This window comes from Setaria italica, chromosome I (genome assembly GCF_000263155.2).
Source record: "Setaria italica strain Yugu1 chromosome I, Setaria_italica_v2.0, whole genome shotgun sequence".
In the NCBI taxonomy this organism is placed as follows: Eukaryota; Viridiplantae; Streptophyta; class Magnoliopsida; order Poales; family Poaceae; genus Setaria; species Setaria italica.
The window spans coordinates 11401793-11421239 of record NC_028450.1 but is presented as its reverse complement, the minus strand read 5'-3'; positions in this window follow the sequence as shown (position 1 = coordinate 11421239).

Below are 19447 nucleotides of genomic sequence, written 5' to 3'. Positions count from 1 at the left end.
AAGAATCCGGCAAGCAGAAGAGCCCTGACGCTCCGCCAGCACCACCACCTACAGAGACTTCCGGGAGAGGCTCTGAAGTCGTTGGGCCACCCTCGATGGAGGACGATGTGCTGGCACTCCTCATTCTGCCAGAGGATCACTCCGTTCAAGGTAAAGACTCACCCCGCGAGTAGGATGCCCAATCTAGAGTTGTACCCCAAGCAATGAAGCCGTCCAAAATTTGGAGTTGTACCCCCCAGCTGTGTTGTTGTACTGATCGTGTAGTGCATGTTTTGGCCCTACCCCAAGTGTTGTAACCCCCCTGTGGCAAAAATAAAATCGTTTGTGCATGTTGTGTTGCTAGTCGCTGTGCTTGTCGACAGGAGGTGGATCCCGTCTTTTCGAAAATACGAATTAATTAACTTAAACATCGCTTTAAACCCAAAATCAAGTCTCATGGAATTTCGCTCAAGCTGTAGATGCCTCCCAAGCGTGCCACCAGGACCTCTCCAAGTTAGGCCCATGCCACCCCTAGTGCAGAAAGACAGCTAGAAGGGCAAGGACTACCCCCAACAGTGCACCACGAGGAGCAGGAAGTGAGTCAACCTGAAGGTAGAGGAGAAATCCAAGTGGGAGCACAACAGCCACCGTCCCCACCGGTCATTGATTTGGTCCAAGTGATGAACAACCAGACTCTTCTGCTAGAAGCCTTGGTCAATGCTATCACCCGCCAGAGGCCTTGCGGGCAAGGCATGAATGAAAAGTTGACAGACTTTCTCCAGACCAAGCCACCCACTTTTAGCGGGTCCGTGAACCCTCTGGATGCAGATGACTGGCTGCGAGTTATCCAGAGGAAGCTAGAGCCGTTTGGATGTGAGAGTAGGGATAAGGTTCTCTTGGCTACCCACCAACTCATTGGGACTGCTCTAGCCTCATGGGAGAACTACTGCACAGCCACCCAGGATGCCTCCACTATCACCTGGGGTGAGTTTGTAATAGCAGCGGATGAGTTCTGTGAACTGCGCCAAGGCAACAAGTCTATGGAGGAGTACACCTATTAGTTCATGGAGCTGGCCTGTTATGCTCCAGAGGAAGTGGACAAGGATGAGAAGAAGCAGGATATGTTCAAGAAGGGCTTGAATGCAAAGCTGAGAACCCTGCTTACTCCTCAGATCTACCCTGACTTCAACACCTTGATGAACATGGCCATCCTGACTGAGAGAGCCAAATCAGATGAGCGAAGAGACAACAAGCGTTGGTTCCTGGAAAGCAAAACCCACCAGTAGGACCGATTCCAGAGGCCGAGGAGTTGCAGCCATCTAGTACCCAGGTCCCAAGCTCTTATGCAGTACCACACCCAGTCCCAAGCATTCGGTTCTCATTAATCCAATGCCCGATTCAGGAGCCAAAACCCTATCAAGGCCCCACATAATTGTGCCAGTCAAGTCACTAGCAATAGTAGGGCATGCTTTAACTGCCGTGAGCTAGGGCATTTCATCGCCAACTGTCCATATGCCAACAAGCCAGCGGCATCAGCCTTCTCCAACTTTGTAAATGGACTAAGGGCAGCATTGTTAGAAGCCAACCATGTCCCAGTCCGTAGCAACAACAACCCCAGCAACAACAACAGCCAGCAGATGAGGCTGCCCCAGCAGTCATTTGGATGAGCCCGCGTCAACCACATCAGTGTGTAAGAGGCACGAGACGCTCAAGGTGTGGTACTTGGTAAGTTTCTAGTCAGCTCAGTCTTGGCAACAATACTTTTTGATTCTGGAGCATCACATTCTTTTATATCATCAAGCTTTGTGGACAAGCACAACATACCTACAGTACTACTAAAATTACCCCTATCAACCCAAACACCTGGAGCTGACATTCAGTGTCAACTAGGTTGTTCCCGCGTAAAGATCAATTTAAGTGGGGTTAGCAGACTTGTAGTATTTAAGTCTAAAGGGATAGATGTGATCCTTGGAATGGATTGTTTAAGCCTACATGATGGTCCCATAGGGTGTGTAGATAAGATAGTACATCTAACCAATCAGCATGGTGTGCGAGTAACTTGTCACACTCGGCGAAATGGACCAGACCCGATGGTTTTTAGTATGGAAGCTAAGGCCATAGAAGAAGTCCTAGTAGTAGGTGAATACCCTGATGTCTTTCCTAAAGAACTACCTGGAATGCCCCCAAATAGGGATATAGAGTTCGTAATTGACCTTATTCCTGGAACCTCCCCTATAGCCAAGAGACCCTATAGGATAGCAGCATCTGAGTTGGTAGAACTGAAGAAACAGTTAGGGGAATTACAACAGAGTGGTTTTATTAGGCCTAGCTCATCCCTGTGGTGAGCCCCAGTACTTTTTGTCAAGAAGAAAGAGATGGGAGCATAAGGATGTGTGTGGATTATCGCGCACTGAATGAGGTCACCATTAAGAATAAATATCCTCTCCCCAGAATAGATGATCTGTTTGATCAACTGAAAGGAGCCAAGTATTTTTCCAAGATTGATCTGAGGTCGGGATATCATCTGCTCAAGATTAAGGAAAGTGACATTCCGAAGACGGCCTTTGTCACCTGTTATGGTCAATTTGAGTTCACTGTGATGTCTTTTGGACTAACCAATGCACCTGCTTACTTCATGAATCTCATGAACAAGGTGTTTATGGATGAGTTAGATAAGTTTGTCATAGTCTTTATCGACGACATACTTATTTACTCCAAAAGTGTCCAGGAACATGAGCAGCATTTACGAGTGGTGTTAGAAAAATTGAGAGCATACCAACTTTATGCCAAATTCAGCAAGTGTGAATTCTGGCTAGAGAAAGTGGCATTCCTTGGCCATATTTTGACCGCAAAAGGAGTTGCAGTTGATCATGAAAAAGTTGAGGTTGTTTCCAACTGGCAGCAACCAACCAATGTTAGTGAAATCAAAAGCTTTCTTGGTTTAGCTGGGTACTATCGGAGGTTCATTGAAGGATTTTCCAAGATAGCTCGGCCCATGATGGAGCTACTCAGGAAAGATAAGAAATGCACTTGGACAGGGTCATGTAAGAGAAGTTTCCAAGAACCGAAGGAAAGATTGACGACCGCCCTAGTGTTAACATTGCTAGATATTCAATGGGACTTCGTCGTTTATTGTGATGCATCCCGACAAGGATTAGGATGTGTCCTTATGTAGGATGGGAAAGTTATGGCATATGCTTCTCGCCAACTTAAGCCTTATGAGCGGAATTACCCAACCCATGACTTGGAATTTGCAGCCATGGTGGATGCCCTCAAGATTTGGAGGCATTATCTGATTAGGAATAAGTGTGAGATCCACACGGACCACAAAAGTTTGAAGTATATCTTCACCCAACCAGATTTGAACTTGAGGCAGAGAAGGTGGTTAGAACTGGTTAAGGATTATAATCTTGAAATCCATTACCACCCTGGCAAAGCTAATGTGGTAGCTGATGCCTTAGTAGAAAATCCTATGGATAGCTCGGACCCAAGGATGCCCGTCTGCAAGAAGAAATGGCACGGTTAAATGTGCACATTGTTCCCCAGAACCCCAGCCGTAAGCTAAGTGTTCAACCCACTTTAGAGGAGAAAATTAGAGAAGCCCAGGGTTCAAATCAAGATTTAATGAGAATTCGCAAGCAAACTAGAGAGAATAAGGCCCTGGATTTCAGGGTAGATGAGAAAGGAACCTTGTGGTACAAAAATTAAATTTGCGTACCCTAGGAAAGTAATTTCCGACAAACCATCATGGATGAAGCCCATAACTCGGCATACTCCATCTATCCAGGATCCACCAAAATGTATATGGACTTAAAGCAGAAGTACAGCAGGAATCGGATGAAGGCAAACATTGCCCAGTTCGTCGCCCATTGTGATACTTGCTAAAGAGTCAAGGCCGAACATCAGAAGCCAGCGGATTTACTGCAACCATTACCCATCCCGGTTTGGAAATGGGATGAGATTGGTATGGATTTTGTGGTGGGTTTACCCAAAACTCAGAAAGGAAATGACTCCATATGGGTAATAGTGGACCGACTCACGAAGGTTGCTCACTACTTACCTGTACGGACCACTTATGGTGGAGAAAGACTGGCTCGGCTCTATGTGGACAATAGAGTAAAGCTGCATGGTGTGCCTAGCAGGATTGTTTCGGATAGAGGAACCCAATTTACCTCTAGGTTCTAGAAAAGTCTCCATAAAGTCATGGGCACCAAGTTGGATTTCAGTTTAGCTTATCACCCACAGACCGATGGCCAAACAAAGAGAGTAAATCAAATTATTGAGGATATGTTGAGAACTTGTGTCCTACCTATGGCAAGGATTGGGAACAGAGTTTACCCTATGTAGAGTTCTCGTACAACAACAGTTATTAGGCCAGTTTGTGCATGTCGCCATTTGAGGCCCTCTATGGAAGGAAGTGCAGAACCCCTCTGATGTGGTCAGAATTGGGAGAACGCACTTTAGTTGGACCCGACTTTATAAAAGAGGCAAAAGACCGAGTGGCCGAAATCCGGGAGAAGCTGAAAGCAGCACAGTCAAAATAGAAGAGCTACTTAGACAAGAGGAGATAGGAATTGAGCTTCAATGAAGGAGATTTCATCTACCTCAAGGTCTCCCCGATTCGAGGTACTCGAAGGTTTCAAGTGCAAGCAAAGCTAGCCCCTCGGTATATTGGACCGTACCAGGTGCTAAAGAGGGTTGGAGCTGCAGCATACCGTATCCAACTACCCAAAGAAATGTCAGATATACACCCAGTGTTTCATGTCTCCCAGCTAAGAAAATGCTTAAGACTACCTGAAGAGCAAGTACTGGTGGAAACAATAGACTTGCAAAAGGATCTTCGGTATCAAGAAGTACCCGTCAAGATTCTAGACACTGTCACCAGAAGGACAAGGAATTCAGTGGTGCGGATTTGTAGAGTCCAATGGAGTAGACATGGTGAAGAAGAAGCTACTTGGGAACAAGAGGATGCGTTGAAGAAGGAGTTTCCCCATCTTTTCACGACTCAGCTGAATCTCGAGGACAAGATTCAATTTAAGTGAGGTAGGTTTGTAATGCCCGTAAAATTCACCAACTAAAATCACTCGCTAAAAATCGCTTTCAAAATCTTTCACTGCTTGAGCTCTCTAAAATCCAGTCTTCCCGGCAAGTTCACCATCCTTGCACCGAAGCCGACCGCCATCCATCCATGTTCCACTTGTATCTCTCCGCGAGTCACGCCGCGTGCTGGACAGAAGACCACCGCGCGTGCCCGCAACCGTTCCTGCAATCGCCGCCGCTTCTCTATTTTCTTCTTCTTATTTTCCTTCTCCTTTTCCCTTTATTTTCTCCCTTTTTCTTCAATTGCTTATTTCCCTTTTCTTTTCTCCCTTCCTCTTTCTTTTTATTTTTTCCTTCCTCTCTTTTTCTTTTCACGTGCACCTTGCTTCTTTTTGCCTGCGCACGGCATGCATGCACCGTTCTTTTTTTATTTCTTTTCTTTGGCTCCCATGCGCACTGCACCTGGCCCTGCATGCACCGCTTCCGGGCTCCAAGGTTCCCACGTGCACGCCGCCTGGCCCACGCACCTCCCTGCTGCACCTGGGCCCACTCCTGCACCCGGCCCCACCAGCACCCGTGCTACACCTTGCCTCCTGGTGCTCTCATGCACGCACCATGGCAGAGCCGCACGTCCCCGGCCTCGCACGCCTTGCCCAAGCGCCCGTGCATCCTCTTGCCACCGCACCCAGCACGCCACCGCGCCGCCACTCACCAACCCGCGTGACGCCGTACTTGCCTTCCCAGCATGCCTGCGCCTGCCCGCGCGACGCCTCGCCGCACAGGACACCACTCACAGCTCATCACTGCGCCTAGCATATCTCGACGCCGCAGCACCACCCCAACAACTCGCCAACAGCGCCCGACCACGCCGTCCACGCGTATCACCGCTCAAGCACGCCACCGCGTCCCTATTCGCCTCGCCGCGCGAGCCTAGCCCTGCCACACCGCGCACGTGGAGCTCCACCTCACCATGCCACCGTCCTGTGCACTTCCTGTTTCCGAGCATCCCGGGGGCCATTAACTTCGCTTGTTCTTGTGCGCCGCCCATCGACAGCCCGCTCCAACTCACCTTCGGCCTATAAAATGGCCTCCACTCCACTCTTGACTCCACCACCGAGCTTCCCGGCCAAGTCCCCTCGCTCCCAAGCTTCCAGTGTCGCTCTCGCAGTCTCCCGCCCGCCATCGCGGAGCCACCTCCACGAGCTGCCTCAGCCCGAGGTAAGGAGAGGAATCGAATCCCCTTGGCCTCCTCTCTGTTTTCCCCCACTTTCTGGCCGTCGCCGTGCCCCGGGACCGCCTGTCCCCAACCGTGCCGCCCCTCCTGTTTTTCCCGTACGAGACGTTCTGTCTCGAGGAAGAAGAAAGGTCATTTTGCGTTTTCGCCCATCCGCGTTTTCCCTTTCACATACAGACCCTCCCACCTCTCTCAAACTTTCTTCGCAGATCAGCCCCTCCACCTCCTAAAAATAATTACAAACAAGTCCCTGGTTCTCGCAGATTGGTCCTAAGCCCTATTTTTAACCCCTAAATACACTGTTATCTCTTCATTTCATGCACTAAACTTCTTCCAATTAATTTCAAATTTGACCACGGAATCCTCCAATATATTCCCATTGATTCATCTCCAAACTCCTTGAAAATACTCATTCCTCCTAATTTCCGTTCACATTCTCTATTCAAGCTCAACGGGTAAAGCTTTATTTTTCTTTTATTTATTGTGTGCCCAATTATGTATGCCATAGATCGCGGAGTGCCCGAGGAGGAGCTTGACGACCAGTACCATGAGCCAGAGCCTGAAGACTAGCACCGCAAGCAAGAACTTCCGGAAGGCTTTGAGGACGGCAAGTCCAATCTCACCCTTTGATGCATATTTATCCCAGTTTTTCAAACACAATCTATTGGCCTATTTTATAAATTGCATATTATTTTACCGCTGAAACATGGTTGGATAACCACCCCTTGATTCCTATGATTATTCCTTGATTGTCCTATAATTATCTCTAAATATGACTTACTCTATTTGGATGATAATTACTGCTAGAATGCTTAGGATCTTGTTACTAAATTCAATCATGACTACAATGTGTTTCGTTAAAGAATAAATGTGTGAGTGTTTTTAAAAGGGAAAATGGGTTTCCAAAAATGAAGGAACGGAATGCTTAGATAAGATGGATCAGTGTTTCTTGTGTGAAATGCTAATAAGTTGGGCTCGTACCTTTATGGTTGAGTAAGGTTGGGAGATACCCATCTTGTCACAAATTAAAAACCGAGTTGATGTGTCATCTTACCTAACACAATCATCATGCAACCACTCGACCGTTGTATGCGGCAACGGCTTAGCATAAATCCCACTAGCTAGTCTGTTTGTCATCAGGAGAGCTGGTGAGCAACGGGAGACCATGGAGAAGGAGTAAGAACTGGGTGTACTTCGATCCAGGTTAAGACCTTGTTGGTAGGTCTTTAACCCCTTGGTTGCTTCCATGTTGACTAGTCAGTCTTAGCTAAGGTGGGTAATGGCTTTAATAGGATCTGCACTGGCATTAAGGTGATCATGCTGCGGTACCCTACTTGTGGGAAAAATGTACAACCTCTGCAGAGTTAAAACCTATCCGGGTAGCCGTGTCCACAGCATTGGACGAGTTATGGCTTGGTCACATAACTAGTGTTTGGAGATGGATGGTTTTCATGGCGTGTGTCAGATTTTGGAAGTGTCCGGCAGTTGTGGCGTGAGCTACTGTGGATGGGAAGTCCGATAGCATTATAACTTGGATGATTTGTGTAGGATCAACCCAGTTAATGATCCGGTTACTAAAAGAAGTGCTTTGCGAAGAATCTTTTAGAAAATGAACATTTGCATGTGTTGAAAATTTAGCTTTATTGCAAATGAACCTTAGCCTTATCCTTGATTTATCCTGTGCATATTCTTGATTGTATCCCCCTTCTTGGATGGGGTTGGACTTGTTGTGTACTTTTTGTACTCACCCTTGTTTTGTTGCTTCAGAGGAAGATCCGGACTTCATCGCCGAGGACCTCGAGTAGGAGGTCGCTTCCGCACAATATACATAGTCATGACTTGTGAAACATAGTCATCAACTAATACATGTGCTAGTCTAATATTCATGTGTATCCTCACATGAACTCCGACTAGGGACAACTTTAGAATAACCATACAAGTAAAGAGTTTCACATACAATTCACATAATTGCAAATCAATTCAAGTAGCCTTTAATGGATATTCAATGAACACAATATACAAATCATGGATACAAATGGAATATCATCATCTCTATGATTGCCTCTAGGGCATACCTCCAACACTATACGTATCCGAACCCATAGGGTCACACACTTAGGGGGCTGGAAGCCCAATTCGGATGTGATCCGAGTTGGATTAGGTTTAGAAGTACTAATGGGCCTCGGACCCAGAGGCCCGTTAGGAACCTCTATAAATAGAGGAGTGGGGGCGCCCTAGGGTTGACACCTTTTTGGCGAAACACATCTGCCGCGCCTCCCACGCCCTCGCCTGTTGCAACTCGCGGATCTAGCAGTCCGACTTGCGACGCTTCCTCCCTGCACGTGTGGATACCTTGGAGGTGTTGCGCCTGCAGCACTCGGACGAGCCGCCGACGAGCCGCGGCACGGGGGCGATCTTGCTGCACGTGGACGAGCTGCTGAGGAGCTGCTGGACGTTGACGTGATCGACTACGTACGACTACGTTGATCGACTACGTACGACTACGTTGATCGTCTTCACTGCATCGACGCAAATCTACATCTTCTGCACCAGTAGTGCGTTGAGTGGTAATCCCGTGATCCTTATACGACAGTTCTTCCTGGTTTTACACGGTAGAAATTTTGATTTGCGCTAGTGTAGCCTACCTAGTATCCCTACAGTGGTATCAGAGCCGTAGCTGTTTAGTTTTGGATTCGGGATGTGTGCATATGGAGATATGCGAGTTTTCAGTTTGATCTATGTCCTGGTTTCGTGCTCTTGCTGCAATGGTAGTGTAACGACATACTCCTACCGGTCGGTTTTTGCCATCGGAGTTAAGTGATACACGTAATTCTAGTTGCAGTGAGCGAATATCAATATGATTGGTCGAATCAAAAAATCCAGGGTCATACGCCAGGCGCATTAGATGTGCAATAGTAGATGGGATCTACTACCGGGGTTGGGATTTTTGCCGTATGCGTATGCTTCGGTAAATCAGCCGTAACTTTTCGGTACGATCTCGGATTGGGGTGAATTTTATATGAAAATTGATCTACAGAAAAAGTTACACATGAAATTCAACCGCTTCACCGTTTTTGGCCAAATTAGATTTCCCAAATTCGGCTTGGAAGATGGAGTTTCGGGCATCCGAAGTTTGGAACGTTAGGACGCTTAACTTTGTTTTGCAGGATGTATGTATCTTGTGATCAGTATGGCCCTTTGTGTATGTGATGCATGTGTGTAACTTATTCGTGACCTACGTGTCGCGCGTCATGGCAGGAGCCATATGTGTTGTCACTTTATTGTATTTAATGGTCTGCGTACCAATCTGTGATGATCCAAGCAACTATGTAATCTTCATTACTAGCTTCTTTACTAGCTATTAGGCGTAATAGCATGTTCTAGTTCTTGGAGGACTCATCACCAGGAGGATGGCGCACATGGAACATGGAGATGGAGATCACCATGGTGAACAGGTTCTATGGAGATGGAGATCACCATATGAAAACGGGCCATACTGTGTCACAACTGTGTGAATGCTATTCTGTTTATGTTTTACTTTCTGCATGCTGTGATGTTAGAAGTAGAACGATCCCTCACAAAAGTTTGAGTTAGTATGCCCTCCCAACTAAAACTTGCACCGTCCCATGTCTTGTACAATTAGTGGTGGGTCTATGAAATTAGGGTGCCGCTAGTTTTCCTTGACTAGACGGGTTTGTGTCGGACACTTACACGCATAAGGGTTGGTTTGCTTAACAAGGTTATCTTAACGGTTAAGGACCTTGGGGCATAAAGGTTGGGCGCCGAGACATAGAGATGTCACCCAACAACAGGAGTCATATGTGATATGATTAGCAAAAGTTGCTTACCGATCTACCTTGTTTGCTAGCGGTGATGCTAAAGCTCACTAGTATACTTGTTAGTTGTGGATCCTGAATCACTAAATTTCAATAGAAGCATATTGATTTTAGTGGGAGTAGATTCTGTTAAAATAGTTTAATGTGATTTACTCTATCATGGATACGTTTGTCTTAGTGTATTTTGCATTACTTTTGTTGTAGATTAAATGGCACCTAGCAGCACTACACCGTTTGCTTTGCGTTCGGTCCTTGAGAAGGACAAGTTGAATGGAACAAATTACTCGGATTGGATCCATAACCTGAGAATTGTTCTCAGGGCTGAGAAAAAGGAAGATGTTCTAGACCACTACCAGAAGAACCTGCTGATGTTGCACCCGCTGCTGCTAAGAATGCTTACAAGAAAGCATGTGATGCTAACCTCGAAGTAAGCTGCCTTATGCTTGCTTACATGGAACCCGAGCTGCAGATGCAGTTCAAAATAAACCATGAGGCGCACGATATGATCGTGGCGCTTAGAGACATGTTCCAAACACAGGCCAGGACTGAAAGGTTCAATGTGTCTAAGGCCTTTGTGGAGAGCAAGCTAGCAGAAGGCGCAGCAGTAGGACCACACGTAATCAAGATGATTGGTTACACTCAATGGTTGGAGAAGCTGGGCTTCCCACTGGGCCAAGAGTTGGCCACTGATTTCATTCTTTCGTCTCTTCCGCCTAGCTATGGAAACTTCATCTCGAACTACCACATGCATGGGACGGAGAAGGGTCTGAATGAACTGTGTGGCATGCTTAAAACAGCAGAGGCTGACATCAAGAAAAGCGCTAGTACCAGCCATGTGATGGCTATACAGAACAAGCCTAGCTTTAAGAAGAAGGGCAATTCTTGGAAGAAGAAGGGCAAGGCTGGAACGTCCAAGCCAAACCCAGCACCCAAGGTTAAAGCTGGACCTGGACCTGCTCCAGACAAAGAGTGCTTTTACTGTCATGAACTTGGTCACTGGAAGAGAAACTGCAAGCAGTACCTAGCTTCGTTGAAGAATGACGGAAGTAAGAGTACTTCTACCTCAGGTACGCTTGTTGTTAATGTTATAGATAACATTTTTCTCGCTGATACAATTATTAATTCTTGGGTATTTGATACTGTAACACCCGCCATTTTAGTCATCAAAGTGACTTTGAAGAATTGGAAGCAATTCGAGAAGAAAAGAAAAAGAAATTGACCGAAAATCAAATTCGGGTCAAATTTGGCCAAAATTTGAATTTTGAATTTGAAATCCAGAAAAATTTGGCAAAAATATGGAATAGAAGTATAAGAGTAATTAGAACTTGAAGATCAAGAAGATGAAAAAGAAATGGTCCTAAATATCTCAAAGGAATTAAAGAAAGAAAAGGGAAAATTGAACTTACTGTTCACCATCCGAAAACAAGAATTCAGAAAAACAGCCTCAGAGTCCATTTTGGAAATTGAATTCTGATAAATTTTTCAAATAAGTAAATCAGGAAAACTATACCATGTTGAAGTATGAACTTTGGACTCCTAGAATTGGGTGTTGTTGATCAGGAATAGCAGAGGGAACCATTTCAAATGGAGGCCTAAAGTTGGCACTTTGTCATGATAGGCGGCTTTGCTGAAATTGGTTAAGTCTGAAAATGATATTGAGTACATGACTTTGGAGCCAATTTCTGGAGAATTTTCCTTGTAAGTGAGTAGATGTTTTTGGACATTAGTGAAATATGGACTATGGAGAAGGTAAATGAAATGTTGTCGTCCAGAGAAAGTGGAAGATTTGAATTCAAAATGGAGCCAAAAGTCAGCAAATGAACAGATTTCGGGCTCCTTACTGAAATAATTCTAAGTCTGGAAAACAGCATTGGTTAGCAATGTTTGGAGCCAATTTCAGAAAAATCTAGTGTAAAAGTTATATGGTTTCTGGTGCAAAATGGAATCCTTATTAGTTGTAGAACACAAATGGTGAGTGGTTGGCCTATATGGAATACATTTGGGCTACTGAAATTGGTGCCAAAGAAGGGTAAATGACCATGTTTAGGACTGTCGAAACTGAATGTTCAGTAACAGTACGTGCTGACAGAAACTTTGAGCTTCAAAATCTCGATCTTACGGTGCTTATTTCGGTTAGAGGTTAATCTATCAAATGGAGTACTTGGACTACTCTACAAGTTTGCTTAAAGGAGTTCTACGAGTTGAGATGGAATATCTTGAGCAATGGAGGGATGAACAGGTCATTTTGAAAGGAAGAAAGAAGAACAGCAGGAACAGAGGCGACAGACAGTGCCGTGCTGCCGCCGGCTCTCGCGCATGCCGGCCAGCGCGACGGCCACGTTCGCGCCACGCCGCCTACCACGAGCCAAGCTGGATGTCATGCACGGTAAAAATTGCATCGCTATCGCCTCGCCCTCATCCAGTTAACCGCCGCCTTTTTGTTTTACCGCCGGGAGCCGAGCTTGAGCAACCAGCGCCGCCGCCGGCCAACTCAACCGCGCCGTCGTCTCCCCTCCCGTTTCACCCGTCAGCAGCTTCCATAGCCCCGCTATGACGCCCTCAACCCAACCGAAGTTCATCTCCCCGTCGGCAAGTCAGTAATCGCCGTCGTTTCCGTCCACCGGCCGCCGTCACCAAATTCCCACGGTAAGCCTTTGAACCGGCTTTTTCTTCTCAATTGACGGGTCTAGGGGCGTCCTGCGAGAGTGTGGGAGCTGAAGGGGGAGTCGTGGAAGCCGCTTGCGCCGCCTCCGTGCGCCGCCATGGCCAACAGTTGGCCGAGCCACAGCCGCCCGTGGAGGGGCCAACTCGGACCGCCTCCCGGCGAGCTGCGGCTGGGCACGGGTGCGCCTGGCCTGGGCGCCGCCACCCCGTCCCGCTCAAGCCGCCGGAGAGCCGCCGTCGGCCGGGCCGCCCCGTTTTCCTCCCGTCGGCGTGCGCCCGACCTTGGCCAGGGGAAGAAGAAACCCCTGACCGAGGGGGCCCGCCCGTCAGCCGCACGGAGGGAAGGGAAAGAAAAAGAAAAGGGCCGGCCGCCCGTCTTGGGCCGGGGGGAAGACATCAGCCCAGCTGGCCCGCGCGGCATAAAAGGAGAAGAAAGAAGGTGGGCCGGCGGGTAAAAGAGAGGCCATGGGCCGGATTAGCAGGCCGAGCATCGGAGGGAGAAAAGAAAGAAAGGTGGGCCGGCCGAGGTTGAGAAAGAGGAGAGAAGGGGGAGCCGGCCCAAAAAGGGGCTGCTGCAAGAAGGCCCATGCGTGGAAGGTTAAGAGCTAGCGGGCCACTTCTCGGCCCGAGGAAGGGTGCCGGCCGTGGGCCCCACTCGTCAGTAAGAGGAAAGGGAGGAAAGTAGGAGGCCGGATGGGCCCTAGGTGGAAGTGATGGTGGGTAGAAGCAAGCTGGGTAAGAAAAGTTTGGGCCGGAGTTTTATGAATAAACCTTAGGTTTTCTTTTATTAGATAAATAGATTAAATACGGTTTTCACCATTTAATTCACAGGAAATTCTAGAAGTGCCCAAAATTAGTGAAACCAATTTTATTAGGATTGTTTTATTTTCCTTTATGCATTAAAATTCTTAAACCCTAGGAAAAATAATAAAAATTTAGGTATTTATTTAATGCCTTTTTATTTAAGGTATTTAAATAAATGCTTAAACTTTATTAAATGTATAAAACTTGAGTAATGCTTTATTATCCACAAACCATTATTAAGTCATAGGAAATAAGTTTTGAGATTAGAAAATTATTATAATGCTTTTAAAAATAAAAGAAAAGGTCTAGGGTAGGATTAGTAAAGGAAATAAAAATGGTAGGTTAATCTTTGGGGTTTTTGTGTGTTGGCTTGCAACTTTATCATGATAAATTGTATAGTCCTTGTTGGCTTGCAACTTTATCATGAAGGAAAGTTGTATAGTCTTGTATTCAAAAGTTTGCATCTCTAACTCTTGCATATACTGAATCGTAGCCGTCACAACTCCTGAAGTGGAATTCATGGAATTCAGCTGGAGATGGACAGCATTCGCGAAATGTGAACTGCCTCTTTTAATAAAGAAGTTTTCTGAAGAACTAACCTTTGTTGATCCCAGGCAAGCCCCGGTGCATTTATACCTATCTATTTTGGGAGTTATTATTTCATGTGTCCAATTATCGGTTATTTGCTATATGTATGCACTAAGTCTAGGAGTTGCTTGAGACCTATTCTTGTGTATAATCATACCTTGCTTTAAGGACATCTTTGCCACTTGTTCAAACCTTAGAAGATAACCCAAGTCTAGAAATGCTTAGTTGCTTAAATGCTTGGTTTACCAACCTTAAGGAAAAACTTTGAGTCATACATGTGATATATGGAAGGTTAACTTGGAATTGGGTAGCGGACAGAAGCTAGAGATGTAGTTCTGTCTGCTAGATTAATTTGGTTAAGGCCCGATTCGTTGTCTTAACCTTTGATCAAGTGATAAGCATCTGATCACTTACTGGGTATGGGACCAGTAAAGCCCAGTAGGTTAGTAAACTCTCTGATCGGGAATACTTCGTACCCGCGCTTGACGTGCTGGAGATTGGCAGGGGCGTAGCCTGAAACTCACATGGTGATCGGGCCAGACGTGGGGTCCCATGTGGGGGTGCGTCCCTGGGTCCGGGTAGTCTTATTCCCAATCATTGGATTTACTAATCGAAAAGTCGTTACGTACGACCTGTACAGTCGTATATAGCTGGTGATCAGGGTACTCTCCTGCAGGATGTATTATGATCCGGATCGCCGCAATTCTCGGTTATGAATGCACTTGATCACTGTTGAGCATCGTAGTGTAAATTCATGAATGATATACCTTTCTGATAAATGAGTGATGTATGGCTTAAATACCTTATTGTTGTATTTACTCTTTTCTCATCATCTAGAATGGTTAGGTAATAACTTAACCCAAATAAAAGATAAAACTAAGACATCACTTGTAGTAAGCTTTTCGGCAAAAATTGTATTAGCCAAGTACACCAAAAAGCTAGCATACACTTCCAAAGAAAGCTATTATATTGGTTAGTCGGGTAAGACTTGCTGAGTACTTCGTACTCAGGGGATCCCTTGTTGTTATTTTCAGAAAACCAGCAGGGACCCACCGAAGAGGAAGCTCCGAAGATCTAGGGTATCTTATGAGTCTCATGATACTCTAGAATAAAACTTAAATGTTTATTTTTCTTCCGGCTGGTTTACGTTTTAAATTCTTAGAACCACGCTAACCTGCACTATTAAGTTTGTTTCAACTATGGTTGTAATATATCGTACCTTTGATATGTCTTTAAAAATGTAATATTTGTTGATGCTATCCCATCGCGGATATTATCCTGATGTATGGCTATGAAACACACCGTGGAGGTTTTCAAGGAGTTCTGTGAACAGAATCCTTGACGGACGACCGGACTTATACTGTTTTATGTGCGTTTTGGATAATTGCTGCGTCGACAGCAATTAGGCGCATTTAAACCAGTTTAAGTTGGGCGGTTCCGCCACAGATACCGGATCGGTTGCTCATATTTGCAATTCGATGCAGGGAATGATAAGAAGTAGAAGCGTGGAAAGAGGAGAAATTGATTTCCGTGTGGGCAATAATGCAAGAGTTGCTGCGTTGACCGTCGGGACGATGCAACTCCACCTCCCGTCAGGATTTATTATGGAGTTGAATAATTGTTATTTCGTTCCTAGTTTAAGTCGAAACATTTTGTCTCCTTCATGCTTGATGAAGGATGGTTATTCATTTGCAAGTGAAAACAATGGTTGTGTGATCTTTAAGAATGATATGTTTATGGCTTTTGCACCCATTGTGAATGGATTATTTGTTTTAAATCTTGATGGTTCACCTGTCTGTAACGTAAGTGCTAAAAGGCCTCGGCCAAATGATTTGAGTCCTACCTACTTGTGGCATTGTCGTTTGGGTCATATAAGTGAAAAGCGCATGAAGAAGCTCCATTTTGATGGACTTCTAACTTCGTTTGATTTTGAATCATACGAGACATGTGAGGCTTGCTTGCTAGGCAAGATGACCAAGATGCCTTTCACAGGATTTCCTGAGAGAGCAGTAGACTTGTTGGAACTCGTACATAGTGATATATGCGGACCAATGAGCACGACGGCTAGAGGAGCATTCCAATACTTCATAACTTTCACTGATGATTTTAGTAGATATGGCTATGTCTACTTGATGAGGCACAAGTTTGAAACCTTTGAAAAGTTCAAGGAATTTCAGAATGAAGTTGAAAATCAGCATGGCAAGAAAATTAAGGCCTTACGATCTGATCGTGGAGGTGAGTATTTGAGCCACGAGTTTAGCAATCATCTAAAGAGTTGCGAAATTGTTCCACAACTTACGCTGCCTGGAACACCTCAGAGAAACGGTGTATCCGAGCGATGTAATCGAACTTTGTTAGACATGGTTCGATCAATGATGAGCTAGTCGGACCTACCGTTGTCATTTTGGGGATACGCTCTAGAAACAGCAGCTTTCACACTTAATAGGGTACCATCTAAATCCGTAATTAAGACACCATATGAGATATGGACTGGAAAGGTTCCTAGTTTGTCTTTTCTAAAGATTTGGGGATGTGAAGTGTTTGTCAAGCGACTTCAGTCAGACAAGATCACACCCAAGTCGGATAAGTGCATTTTCGTGGGATATCCAAAGGAAACTTTGGGATATTATTTCTACAACCGATCAGAAGGCAAAGTGTTTGTCGCTTGGAACGGGGTTTTCCTAGAGAAAGAGTTTCTCAAAGGAGAAAAGAGTGGAAAGACAGTGCAACTTGAAGAAGTTCAAGATGAGCCGATCGGGCAAGAATCAATGAGTGATGCTAACGTAGTAGAACAAGTTGAGATACCCATGGCAAGAGAAGCACCGCCACAACCACGAAGGTCGGTAAGGCTCCGCGAAATGCGGGAAATATTATTGTTGGACAATGATGAGCCTGCGACATATGCAGAAGCAATGATGGACCCAGACTCCGAAAAATGGCAGAGTGCCATGCAATCCGAAATAGAGTCCATGGGAGACAATCAAGTTTGGAACTTGGTTGACCCGCCTGATGGTGTTAAAGCCATAGAGTGCAAGTGGATCTATAAGAAGAAAAAGGACATGGATGGAAATGTTCACATCTATAAAGCACGACTTGTCGCAAAAGGTTTTCGACAAGTTCAAGGAGTTGACTACGACGAGACCTTCTCGCCCATAGTGATGCTTAAGTCCATTCGGATTATTCTAGCTATAGCTGCATATTTCGATTATGAGATATGGCAGATGGATGTCAAGACAGCTTTCCTGAATGGAAACCTAGCTGAGGACGTGTATATGATACAGCCCGAGGGTTTTGTCGAGCCGAAAAATGCTGGAAAGGTATGCAAGCTTCAGAGATCCATTTATGGATTGAAGCAAGCATCTAGGAGTTGAAACATTCGTTTTGATGAAGTGGTCAAAGGGTTTGACTTCACCAAGAACGAAGAAGAGTCTTGTGTTTACAAGAAGGTTAGTGGGAGCTCTGTAGTATTTCTAATCTTATATGTGGATGACATATTACTGATTGGAAATAACATTCCTATGCTTGAGTCCGTAAAGACTTCACTGAAAAATAGTTTTTCGATGAAGGACTTAGGGGAAGCGGCATATATTCTGGGCATTAAGATCTATAGAGATAGATCGAGAAGGCTTATAGGTTTAAGCCAAGATACTTACATTGACAAAGTGTTGAAGCGGTTCAGCATGAAAGAGGCAAAGAAAGGGTTCTTGCCTATGTCACATGGCATACATCTCAGTAAGACTCAGTGTCCTTCGACTGCTGATGAGCGGGATCGCATGAGTAGAGTGCCATATGCCTCGGCTATTGGATCTATCATGTATGCAATGATAATTACTCGCCCAGATGTTTCATATGCGCTAAGTATGACAAGCAGACACCAATCTGATCCAGGTGAGAGTCACTGGACAGCGGTGAAAAACATTCTTAAGTACTTGAGAAGGACTAAAGAAATGTTTCCTTGTCTATGGAGGTGAGGAGGAGATCGTTGTAACAGGTTACACCGATGCTAGTTTCCAAACCGATAGAGATGATTCAAAGTCACAATCAGGATTTGTGTTCACGCTAAATGGTGGCGCTGTTAGTTGGAAGAGTTCCAAACAGGAGACGGTGGCCGATTCTACGACAGAAGCCGAGTACATCGCGGCTTCGGAAGCCGCGAAGGAAGGTGTTTGGATAAGGAATTTCCTCATTGAGCTTGGTGTGTTCCCGAATGCGTCCAGCCCATTGAATCTCTACTGTGATAATAATGGGGCAATTGCGCAAGCAAAGGAGCCAAGGAACCACCAGAAGAACAAACACGTAATGCGGCGATTTCATCTCATTCGAGACTTCATTAACCGGGGTGAGATCAAGATATGCAAAATACACACGGATCTGAACATTTCTGATCCGTTGACAAAACCACTCCCGCAGGCTAAGCATGAAGCGCATGTAAGAGCTATGGGTATTAGGTACCTTCTAGATTGACTCTAGTGCAAGTGGGAGACTGTTGGAGGTATGCCCTAGAGGCAATCATAGAGATGATGATATTCCATTTGTATCCATGATTTGTATATTGTGTTCATTGAATATCCATTAAAGGCTATTTGAATTGATTTGCAATTATGTGAATTGTATGTGAAACTCTTTACTTGTATGGTTATTCTAAAGTTGTCCCTAGTCGGAGTTCATGTGAGGATACACATGAATATTAGACTAGCACATGTATTAGTTGATGACTATGTTTCACAAGTCATGGACATGGAGATGTTGAACTAATAATGTGGACACATGTGGAGACATGTGCTAGGATTGACCCAACACGAGAAGTAGTTCTCTCTTTAAACAACATATACGCTTTGTCCTTAGACCTGAGATTGTCGCATGTATTCAAGATGTGGATCGACCTACTTAGGGGCTATCAAACGCTACGCCGTAACAGGGTAGTTATAAAGATAGCTTTCGGGTTTGTCAAGAAGCATGCTATGAGACATGGTCAATCAAGATGGGATTTTCCCCTCTCTGATTGACAGTGATATCTCTGGGGCCCTCGAGTGATCGGATCCGAAAAATGCATGGCCATGCTACGTACGGTTAAGAATTAACCTACAAAGGGATTCCGAATCACAGGATCGAGAAAGAGCGGTCGGCTTGAAGCTAGACCAAATATCGTGAGGCAAAGGGAATAGCATGTATATTATGTTGTGATGGTTCGTCTGATATGATCTTCGCGTGCGTATAGGAGTTGGCACGTCTTGCTAGAGGCTGCTACCGACTATTGGGCCGAGTAGGACCGGCCGCTGTGCCCGGTAGTTCGTTACTTAGT